This window comes from Pleurodeles waltl, chromosome 1_2, assembly GCF_031143425.1.
Source record: "Pleurodeles waltl isolate 20211129_DDA chromosome 1_2, aPleWal1.hap1.20221129, whole genome shotgun sequence".
Classification (NCBI taxonomy): domain Eukaryota; kingdom Metazoa; phylum Chordata; class Amphibia; order Caudata; family Salamandridae; genus Pleurodeles; species Pleurodeles waltl.
In genome coordinates this window covers 821,233,944-821,245,150 of record NC_090437.1, presented here as the reverse complement: position 1 = coordinate 821,245,150, position 11,207 = coordinate 821,233,944, and the positions used below count along the sequence as shown (strand labels likewise).

At 41.4% G+C, this 11,207-nt stretch overlaps 2 pseudogenes; one reads left to right on the top strand and one right to left on the bottom strand.

Moving 5' to 3' along the window:
• Positions 1-1,484: 1,484 nt before the first annotated feature.
• Positions 1,485-2,295, top strand: LOC138255653 (mitogen-activated protein kinase 6 pseudogene; annotated as a pseudogene).
• A 5,450-nt stretch (positions 2,296-7,745) lies between these two features.
• On the bottom strand, positions 7,746-8,901 carry LOC138255637 (mitogen-activated protein kinase 6 pseudogene; annotated as a pseudogene).
• Between the last annotated feature and the right edge of the window lie 2,306 nt (positions 8,902-11,207).

The window sequence follows — 11,207 nt, the reverse complement described above, 5'->3', positions numbered from 1 at the left end:
CCATCTATTGGCCAGAGGCACTCTCAGTCTCCCACGCCACACTCACATCACACCACCCTTGAAGGAGCTCCACTGGCTCCCCATTTGCAACTGAGCACAACTCAAACTCCTCAGCCACACTTTTAAGACACTACATAACACTGGCCCAGCATGCCGCAACCATCGCATCTGCTTTCACAAACCTTCAAGACACCTCTGCTCATCTGGCATCCTATTTGAACAAATCCCACGCTTATGGAAAACTAGATATCACATTCAAACCTTCTTTTACATCGCTCCTAAAGTGTGGACTGACCTGCCACTTCACATTATATCCTCCACCTCATTTCTTGAATTTGGAAAGAAACTTAGGCTTGTTTTTGGAGTAGGCCTACTATGCCCTCTGTGTGCCTAGACTGACATGTGCTCTGCACCAGGATACCCTTCCGGGTGATAGTGCACTCTACATAACATAACATAACATAACATAATACAACATAGGATACCATAGTGACATTCATTTTCACATCATGTCCCCAAAGTACCTTATTAGTACTGTTGTATAAATAATATTCGTTCTTGGAATTAGGGAAAATACAGAAATGTTACAACAAAATACCTTAGGCAGCAGAACAACTTCACAGCTTAGGCTGATCTGGTGAGTACAGAAAGTAGACATATCACTTAGGTTAACCCTTACTTACTGGCTCGGGCCATGATGTCATAAAAACTATTACAGTTTTGCCACATGAGTTATGAAATACAAACCAAAGGTTGGCAGAAGTGTGTTGGTGCTGTGGTGTGGGGGAGGTTGGTGGAAGTTTGTTGGTGTCATGGTGTAGGGAAGTGGGCTAAAGGGGGCAGAGTCTCCTCCCCAGCAGTAGTTTTCATTGTATGTCCAGCATACAGGTTTTTTCTAGTGGCTTAGCTTGAGATGCCACTAAGAAGAATTGGCCAAATGTAGGACACATTGCAGGTAGCCAAGGAATACAATGGATGGTAGCTTTAATTGTGATCTGGAGCCACCTGATCATTGACCAAGGGTATATTCAGCAAATTTATTGCCACCATAGCTTCCTATTGAAAAAGAGAAAACCTAGGGACAAGGAAGAACAAATAACTGCAGCTTCTCAGAATGCCACTGCTCAGGACCAGTACTACACTGACCAGAGCACTCTGAGGAGGATGTTAAGAAAAGTCTGCTGTGTGCAAATTTATTCACACTTTTGTTAGATTTTAACTGGTTTTGTCATCTAATGTAGAGTGCAGTATGTAAATTAATCCCTTTCTTGTCCTATGATTCACAGCTTTTTACTTTCAAGGATGCTGCACCTTTTTATTAATGATAATTACTGCAATTGCTGCAAGGTGCATCTTGAGCTTTGGAGTGTTCTTTAAAGGGAAACATGAACCTTTCCTGATTCATGAAGTGCTAAAGATAACTGCTGAAGAGTATCCCCGTGCCTTTACTGAAGTCTTAACAATCTGATACGACAAAATTCAATATGGCTGAAAAATTAGAAAGTCTTCTGAACATCCTTTCTATTGATTTGGGATCTTGATATATGTACTTAAAACCTCCTAGCTTTGGTGGAAATGGCCTAGTTTTTTCAGCTGTATACAATGACTTCGACAAAAGGTGGCAGTCAAAAAAATAGTTCTTATTGACCTGGAGAGAGTGTTAAGCATGCTCTATGGGAGATCAAAATCATCAGAAGACTTGACCATGATAATGTTGAAAAAATGTGTGAAATTCTTGGTTTTAACGGAAGACAGTTGACTGATGTCAGGAGCTTCCTTACACAGCTGAACTTTTTATACTATTCAGGAGTATATAGAGAAAGATGTGGCTAAATTGCTAGAGCAACATTCCTTAAAACAGGAACATGTCAGGCTTTTCATGTACCAGTTTTAATGCAAGCTCAAGTATATCCATTAAGCAAGTGTTCTGCACCATGATCTGAAACCACCTAAACTTTTCATTAATACTGAAGATCTGGTGGTGAAAATTGGAGCATTTGGTCCTACAAGAATTATGAAACCTCACTATTCACACAAGTGTCATCTCCCTGAGGATTGGTATCCAAATGGTACAGAGCATCCCACCTCCTGCTTTCTCCTAACAACTATACAAAAGCCATTGACTTGCGGGGTGCTGGTTGTATAAATGTAATAATGCTGACTTTTGCAGGGGCACATGAGTTTGGACAGATGCAGGAGCTTCTCAGTGCAATTACAGTTCACATAAAAAATGACATTGGAGCCACAAAAGCTTTTAATGCAGCTGCTTCCCCAATTTACTGGAACACATTTTGACATTTAGTCCTAAGAACAGTGTGAGAAATAGGTTGTTGGTTAAACACTGTGGTGACCCATATTTAAGCAACAGCCACAATCCCTGTTAGGTGGAACACAAAAGTCACTGAATCAGGCTTCTTCAGCGAGTAGCTTGTGAGCTACTGGTACTCTCCAGCTATCAGTAAGTAGCTACCATGTGTGTAGCCAGCCTTTTAAAGTAGAAGTTTTTGCTTGGTTCAATAAATGTATAAAAAATGAAAAATTGTTGTATTTTTAGAATTCAAAAGCTGATGTTGGGGGAATATATGAATTTACAGACTGTATTTACCACTTATATTTTACTAACAGATCATGCTGCGTTGGGGAAACATGTTACTAATTAGTACCTTGGCCCCATGGGCATTGAATTCATAGTTGCTCTGTGTTACCCATGTTTTCTAAACTGATAATGCATTTTCAACAATACTGCTGATGCACAAAGTCATCACTACTGGTAATCTGGCACGGGTTGACCACTTTTGTTATCTTGTCTGATGTATCACTATTACCATACTGACACTATTAGTAGCTCGGGATAATTTGTATTAAACATAAGCAGCTCTCATGACAGAAAAGGTTAGTGAAAACATAATACAAGACAAATCTCACAAAATTTAGAAAAAACTGAGTGAATTTTAATACATTATTTGACACCAAAACAATAAAACCAAATCAGTAAAACTGGAGACATACAATTTTAATAATCTAGGTAAAAAACAGTGCTTAGAGGCACAAAGCACATATTGTGGTGATCTGGTTCTGCCGAATAGGCACAAAGTAACAGGTTCAGGCCAACTGTAATGCAGCACAGGCCAGATACAGGGACCAGGTAAGGCCTGCTGATCAAAGTACCTTAAATCCTCTATTGTACAGTGTTGTGAGATCACATGTCGAGCACGCATCATGCAGCTGCGGTTCCTAGGAGCAGCAAGGCTGTGATCCTATGTCCTGTGTTGTCATTGAGGATGTCGTTGATGAGGTGCTTGCAGTGTGAAGTCCGGCGTTGAAGATGTGTCATGCACCGGCATTCTAGAGGAAGTTGCGAAGCTGTGATGTGGAATCCTGACTTATTGTCGCGGATGCCATCAACAAGGGCCTTGTGATGTGAAAGCTTGCACATATGATGCAATAGACAGCAGTAGACTGCAGGCTGCATTGTGAAGTCCTGAGTTAGGGATGCATCGTGCAATGGTGGAAAAGAAGCATAGCTGTGAGGAGATGCATCAGTTCTGCACACAGGACCAGACGTGGATTGAAACAGTACCTTCAGGCCAATGCCTAAGGGTTCAGGACTGGGTAGCACCACTTGAAGGATACGACTTACAAAAGATAGAGTCCATGAATTGTGCCGAAGGTGGTTGGAGCCTTTTATGGTATAATGAATAGTACGTGGTGCCTTGTTTGAAGGAGGAGACATTTCTAGAGAATCGCGCTTGAAGTGCTTGAAGCTTCCAGCTTCCCGTGCCGAGGCACCAAGCTGGCTTTCATTTTCTGATATCCATGATTATTATTTAGAAATATATAAAGTATCTCTTTTCAGTTTTGCCTCATACAGTCCTGCTGTTGCTGAGTAAACCCTCTGTAGACCCTTCAACGCTTGCCAACTACAGACCAATCTCTGTGCTACCATTCCTGGCCAAGGTTGTAAAGAAAATCATCAACAGACAATTCACTAAACACATTACAGACCACTAACTCCTCAACACCACTGAGTCTGTTTTGAGACCCAACCCATCCACACCACAGAAACTGCCCTCACTGCACCCACATGACTCTGGACAGAGGAGACACTTGGCCCTCATCCTCCTGGGCCTCTCTGCAGTATTTGACAAAGTCTTCCACCCCATCCTCTTACAAAGCCTACACAATATTGGAATCCAAAGACATGCATTCTGACAGATCTGCACCTTCCTAAGTGGAACTGTGCAACTCGGATGCCCGCAACCTCATCTGCGGAGTTCTGCAAAGATCCTCGCTGAGCCCAGTCCTCTTCAAGGCATACATGATCCCTCTAGTCAGCATCATCTGGGCTCATGGTATCACTGTCCTCTCCTAGGTTGATGACACACAACACATTCTCTCCCTCAAAGACAAGACTCCCAATACCAGGAGCAAGTTCAATACCTGCATGACTGAAATCACTCATGGTATGAAGATCTACTGTCAAGAGCTGAACACCAACAAGACTGATATCATGATCTTAAGGAAGAGCACATCAGAATAGGAATCCACCTAGGGAGCATCATCGACAGCAAACTTGACATGACCTCCCCAGTCAATGGCGTCATCGTTTATGCTTCCATATCCTGAAGATGATTTTCAAATGGCTCCCTATCAGCACCCATAAAATTGTCCTGCACGCCCTGGGCAGAAGAACGCTGGACTACAGAAACACGCTTAAAGCCAGGATCAACAGAAATCTCATCACAGACCATCCATTGGCTAGAGGCACTCTCAGTCTCCCACACCACACTCACATCACACCACCCCTGAAGGAGCTCCACTGGCTCCACATTTACAAATGAGCATGACTCAAACTCCTCCGCCACACTTTTAAGACACTACATAACACTGGCCCAGCATGCCTCAACAATCGCATCTGCTTTCACAAACCTTCCAGACACCTCTGCTCATCTAGCATCCTATTTGAACAAATCCCACGCTTATGGAAAACTAGATACCACATTCAAACCTTCTTTTACATCGCTCCTAAAGTGTGGAATGACCTGCCGCTTCACATTATATCCTCCACCTCATTTCTTGAATTTTGAAAGAAACTTAAGGCTTGTTTTTGGAGTAGGCCTGCTATGCCCTCTGTGCGCCTCGACTGACAAGTGTTCAGCACCAGGATACCCTTCCGGGTGATAGTGCACTCTACATAACATAACATAATACAACAAAGGATAACATACTGACATTCATTTTCACATCATGCCCACAAAGTACCTTATCAGTACTGTTGTATAAATAATATTATTTCTTGGAATTATGGAAAATGCGGAAATGTTACAACCAAATGCCTTAGGTAGCAGAACAACTTCACAGTTTAGACTGATCCTGTGAGTACAGAAAGTAGACATATCACTGAGGTTACCCCTAACTTACTGGCTCGGGCCATGATGTCATAAAAACTATTACAGATTTTGCCACTTGAGTTATGAAATACAAATCAAAGGTTGGCGGAAGTGTGTTGGTGCTGTGGTGTGGGGGTGGTTGGTGGAAGTTTGTTGGTGTCATGGGGCAGGGAAGTGGGCTGAAGGGGGCAGAGGCTCTTCCCCAGCAGTGGTGTTCATTGTATGTCCAGCATGCAGGGATTTTCTAGCTGCTTACCTTGAGATGCCACTAAGAAAAATTGCCCAAATGTAGGATACATTGCAGGTAGCCAAGGAATACAATGGATGGTAGCTTTAATTGTGATTGTGGTGAACTGGAGCCACCTGATCATTGACCAAGGGTATCTTCAGCAAATCTATTGCCACCATAGCTTCCTACTGAAAAAGAGAAAATCTATGGACAAGGAAGAACATATAACTCCAGCTCCACAGAATGCCACTGCTCAGGACCAGTCCTACACTGACCAGAGCACTCTGAGGAGGATGTTAAGAAAAGTCTGCTGTGTGCATATTTATTAACACTTTTGTTAGATGTTAACTGTTTTTTTCCTCTAATGTAGCGTGCAGTATGTAAATTAATCCATTTTGTGTCCTATGATTCACAGCCTTTTACTTTTAAGGATGCTGCACCTTTTTATTAATGATAATTACTGTAATTGCTGCAAGGTACACCTTGTGTTTTGGAGTGGTCATTAAAAGGAAACATGAAGCTTTCCTGATTCATGAAGTTCTAAAGATAACTGCTGAAGAGTATCCCCATGCCTTTACTGAAGTCTTAACAATCTGATGCAACAAAATTCAAAATGTCTGAATAATTAGAAAGTCTTCTGAACATACTTTCTATTGATTTGGATATATGTACTTAAAACCTCTTAGCTTTGGTGGAAATGGCCGTGGCACCAAGCTGGCTACATTAATAATGCAGCAGAGAGAACCTCTGCTCAATTCCCATCTTTCCTGTTGATGGCCCACCCAGGCCCACTTAAACCCTTTATTGTGTGGTTGTCTTGGAGGAATAAATGACATCTAACTTCCAAATACACCCAGTCATATGACCTAGTTCGGCTGCAGGCTCTAAATAGGAATATTCAAATTTCTTAAAAGTGGTATTTTCAACATGGTAACCTAAAATCAGATTTTACCCTTAGAGAGGATTTTTCATTACAATTTCTCAGGCACAAGACATGAAATGCTCACCTGTTCCCAATCAAATGTTAAATCTTATTAAATGTAATAAGGCAACTCAATTTTATCCTCTGGGAGAAGTGGCCTCACAGTAGTGAAAAACTACTGTAAGAGTTTTTCACAACCAGGACATGTAAAACTTAAAAGTGCATGCCCAATATATAAATTACAATACACCCTGCCCTATAGTCTACCTATGGGATATTTAGACAGAATATCGGCAACAGAAATATCGTATACAAAATATTGTTTCAAGAAAATCAAGGAAACAAATATTGTGAAGGTAAGTTTTCTATTGGTAAGCAACATTTTATTATATCTTTAAGGTACCTAGTTGTGGAGCTAAGAATTGTAAATCTAAACTTACCTATTTGCACTTACCTCCTCAATATTTTTGACACATTATTATGCCGACACAATATGTCTGTTTCTGATATTCTGTCAGTGATCCCCCCAGGGCTTACCTTAAGCATGACTTGTATGCAATAAAAGGGGGCTTTAAGGATCGGCAAAGGGGGTTATATTGCCAAGTTGAATTACAGATGTAAAACAATTATACCATATTTACAGAGGAGAGCACAATCACTTTAGCACTGCTTAGCAGTGATAAAGTGCACAGGGCCCTAGAGCCAACAAAAATGAATTCAGCTAAAAACAGGAGGAGTGAAGGTAAAATGTTTAGGGGAAAGCCACCCTAAGGCTGATAGGTCTAGCAGTGGCGTTAACAACAGAGGAAGCCTTGTCACATCCATATATGAGCATTAATTCCTTTCCTTTGAATGAACACATTTTCATGCTATGACGTCTACTGTGTACATTTTGGAGCAATATCATTATTTTCCTGTCAAATCACAGGCAACTGTTTTATGGTAGAACATTTATCTTGGTTTAATAAATATGGCTTCCTGCACTACATTAGTTTGCTCAGATCTTCTATTTACATAGTATTGAAACAATATGCCATTTCAAACATAAATTAAATTAATGACAAAGTAAGTCTGAATGGTAGGAACAATTGTAAACTGAATTCTAAAATGAAAGACACACTAAAAAACTCCATTTGATTCAAGTAAAAAATACTTAATACAAAACATTTCATGAAGAACACAAAACAGTTATCTGCTCAGTTTTTTAATTTAGATGTTTCAAAATTCTGCTGTAGGTTTTGTGGGAAACTTTGGGAGATGATGTCATGACTGAAGGTGTTAACGTAGCTTGTAATGTCTTAAGTGTCGAACTAACAGGACTGTGAAACTGAGGTATGCCAATGCATTCTAAATGATTGCTGAAGATGATGTCCCCCCTAAACCTAACAATCCTTCATATATCCTATATATTTTGACACCGGGTTAATCAATTTCCTCTTGTTCTGTTTGTGATGAATCTATATCTTTCTTCTAGCTGATGAAATGTGTCTAAGTGACTGGGGTTAGTGTTTTTATTTTCAATGTGTTCATCTTTCCTTACTTCACAGGAAAACCAGCAAACAAGGCAGATCTTGTCACCACTGCTTACAAATTAACGATACTAAGAATTTTGATTTAGGGCTTCAAATTCAGCCAGGTTGGCATTCCATTTTTGGTGTCCCTGATCTACTGACTGCAACACCACACTTTTTAATTCAAGCTTGGACATAGAACTGTTCTAGTCATTTAATTTGCAAACTTCAGCAGATTTACTGACTTGTATCTGCTGTGAAAGAACCAAAATTAAATCCTTGTTTTTTTCTCTTTCCTTTTCAAAAATCTGCGTGGGTGATTCCTGGAGGATTATATGAGCTTTCACTAATCCAATTAATTCACATTTTGGTTTGCATTTCTCTTTACGTTGCTGCTTCCAGTTAGAAAGATCTATACCTTTAGGCTGATAGTAAGGGTTAACTTAATTATACTAAATTATTGAGATAGGGAGATCTAATTTTATAGTTACAAAAGTGGCCACAGTACTTACTTTAATGGTTATCCAGGTACCGCTAGACTGTCTCAGTAGAAAGGTGGGTATCAAAAGCGGTATCCTCTAGATACTCTTCTATATGAAGATATTTACATGGCCCTAATTCCACTGCTGGATCATTCGTGACATCAGAAAGAGCCCGTGAGTTACATTGAACCCCATGAGCATCAAAATTATTATACATAGGCTAGTTTTTGTCCAAAAATGTACTTTCTTTGTATCTTTCCTAGTTGTGGACATTGCAGTGACTTTCATCCATGAGTAAAATATCATCTACCTCATCTTTAATGTGAAAGGAATGGTTGGTAATGACAATTTGGTGGTTGTAATCCATCTTTCATCAGTGAGCTAGGAAGAGATCTTCATGTTTAACACATGTCTTAAAACACAAGACTCCAGCAGCAAATAAAGAAATGCATAAGGGTATGCATGTGTTATCTACCTCAATATAATAGCAGTATGTGCAGTATGTGGAAAACCTTTAACTATCAATAGTACTGTCATCACGCACTTCTGTTAATCCAGCATTACGGTAGTATCTGTCCACATTGAAAAAATCACTCATGGCCAGATTTATCAAAGGATTTGCATCACCCTCGTGCTATACAAGGGGATGCAGGGTGACTCAAAAACCAGGTTGCGATTTACCAAGTGTTAGAAATGAGGTCTTTGGTTGGCAGTCAGGTTACCTCCTGTCCAAGCAAGGACCCTCACTCTAGTCAGGGCAAAGGAGAATCACCCTCAGCTATCCCCCGCTCACCCCCTTGGTAGCTTGGCATGAGCAGGCAGGCTTAACTTCAGAGTGCTAGGTGTAAAGAATTTGTACCAATACACACAGTAACTTAATATCAACACTACAAAATGACACAACACGGGTTTAGAAAAATAGGAAATATTTATCTAAACAAAACAAGACCAAAACGACACAAATCCAAAATACACAGGTCAAGTTATTAATCAAAAAGCAAAAGGAGTCTTAGATCTTTTAGTAAACAATAAAAACACTGTAGGCGTTGAAAAGTACCTAGGTACCGTCAAAATCACGCGCCTGGGCGAGTGTGCGTCAAAAAAGGTAAGCGTGCGTTGATTTCTCACCCGCAAGCGAGACCGTGCGTCATTTCTCCTTCACCGGTCGGGTCGGCGTGTGTTGTTTTTCCTCCCCGCAGGGGAGCGATGCATCGATCCGGGCAGCATTCGGGTCTAGGCAGGCGTTGTATCGTTTTTCCGCACCCAGCACGGTTTGCGTTGAAAATCATGCCGCATGGTATCAGCAAAACTGCGCAATGTGGGTTGCGATGGTAGCCTCCGTCAGCGGGTGTTGCGCGTCGTTCTTCCAGCTCCGTGCTTCGATTTTCCAGCCGCGTTGCCGGTGGAGCATCAATTTCTACTGCAAAGCCAGCTGCACATCCTTTGCAAGCCACGCCCCAGAAGGTGCATAGAATTTTTCTCCGCACAACGGTCTGTATGTAGATTTTCAGTCTTGATCTGCCAGCTTCACCTTTCAAGGCCCCAGGAACTGGATAGAGCACCACTTGGCAGGGCAGGAGTCTCAACAGAGAGTCCAGGTGCTGGCAGAAGAAGTCTTTGATAGACCTGAGACTTCAACAACAGGATTTAAGCTCAGGACAAGCCCTTGATGTCCAGAAGTGATCTAAAGTCTGTGGTTTTGGGTGCCCTTCTTATACCCATTTTCCCTCTGAAGTAGGCTTACTCCAAAGGAATGTCTCTCTTGTTTGTGAAATCCTGCCTTGCCCAGGCCAGGCCCCAGACACACAGCAGGGTGTTGGAGACGGCATTGTGTGAGGGCAGGCACAGCCCTTTCAGGTGTAAGTAACCACCCCTCCCCTCCCTCCTAACACAGATGTCTCATCAGGATATACAGGCTACACCCCAGCTCCCTTTGTGTTACTGTCTAGAGAGAGGTGCAAACTGGCCATCTGTCAAACTAACCCAGACAGGAAATCCACAAACAGGTAGAGTAACAGAATTGTTTAAGCAAGAAAATGGCCACTTTCTAAAAGTGGCATTTTCAAACACACAATCTTAAAACCATCTTTACTAAAAGGTGTATTTTAAAATTGTGAGCTCAGAGACCCTAAACTCCACATGTCTATCTGCTCCCAAAGGGAATCTACGCTTTAATCATTTTTAAAGGCTGCCCCATATTAACCTAAGACAGAGGAACTAGATAGGGCACCACTTGGCAGGGCAGGAGTCTCGGCAACAGTGAAAACTGAATTTGGCAGTATTCCACTGTCAGGACATAGAAAACACATTAGTATATGTCCTACCTTAAACATACACTGCACCCTGCCCATGGGTCTAACTAGGGCCTACCTTAGTGGTGTTTTACATGTAGGAAAAGGGAAGGTTTAGGCCTGGCAAGTGGGTACACTTGCCAAGTCGAATTGGCAGTTTACAACTGCACACACACACTGTGTTGGCAGGTCTAAGCCATGCTTACAGGACTACTAATGTGGGTGGCACAACCAGTGCTGCAGGCCACTAGTAGCATTTGATTCACAGGCCCTGGGCACCTCTAGTGCACTGTACTAGGGACTGACTAGTAAATCAAATATGCCAATCATGAAAATCTAATCAACAATACAATTTACACAGAAAGCATATGCACTTTAGCAC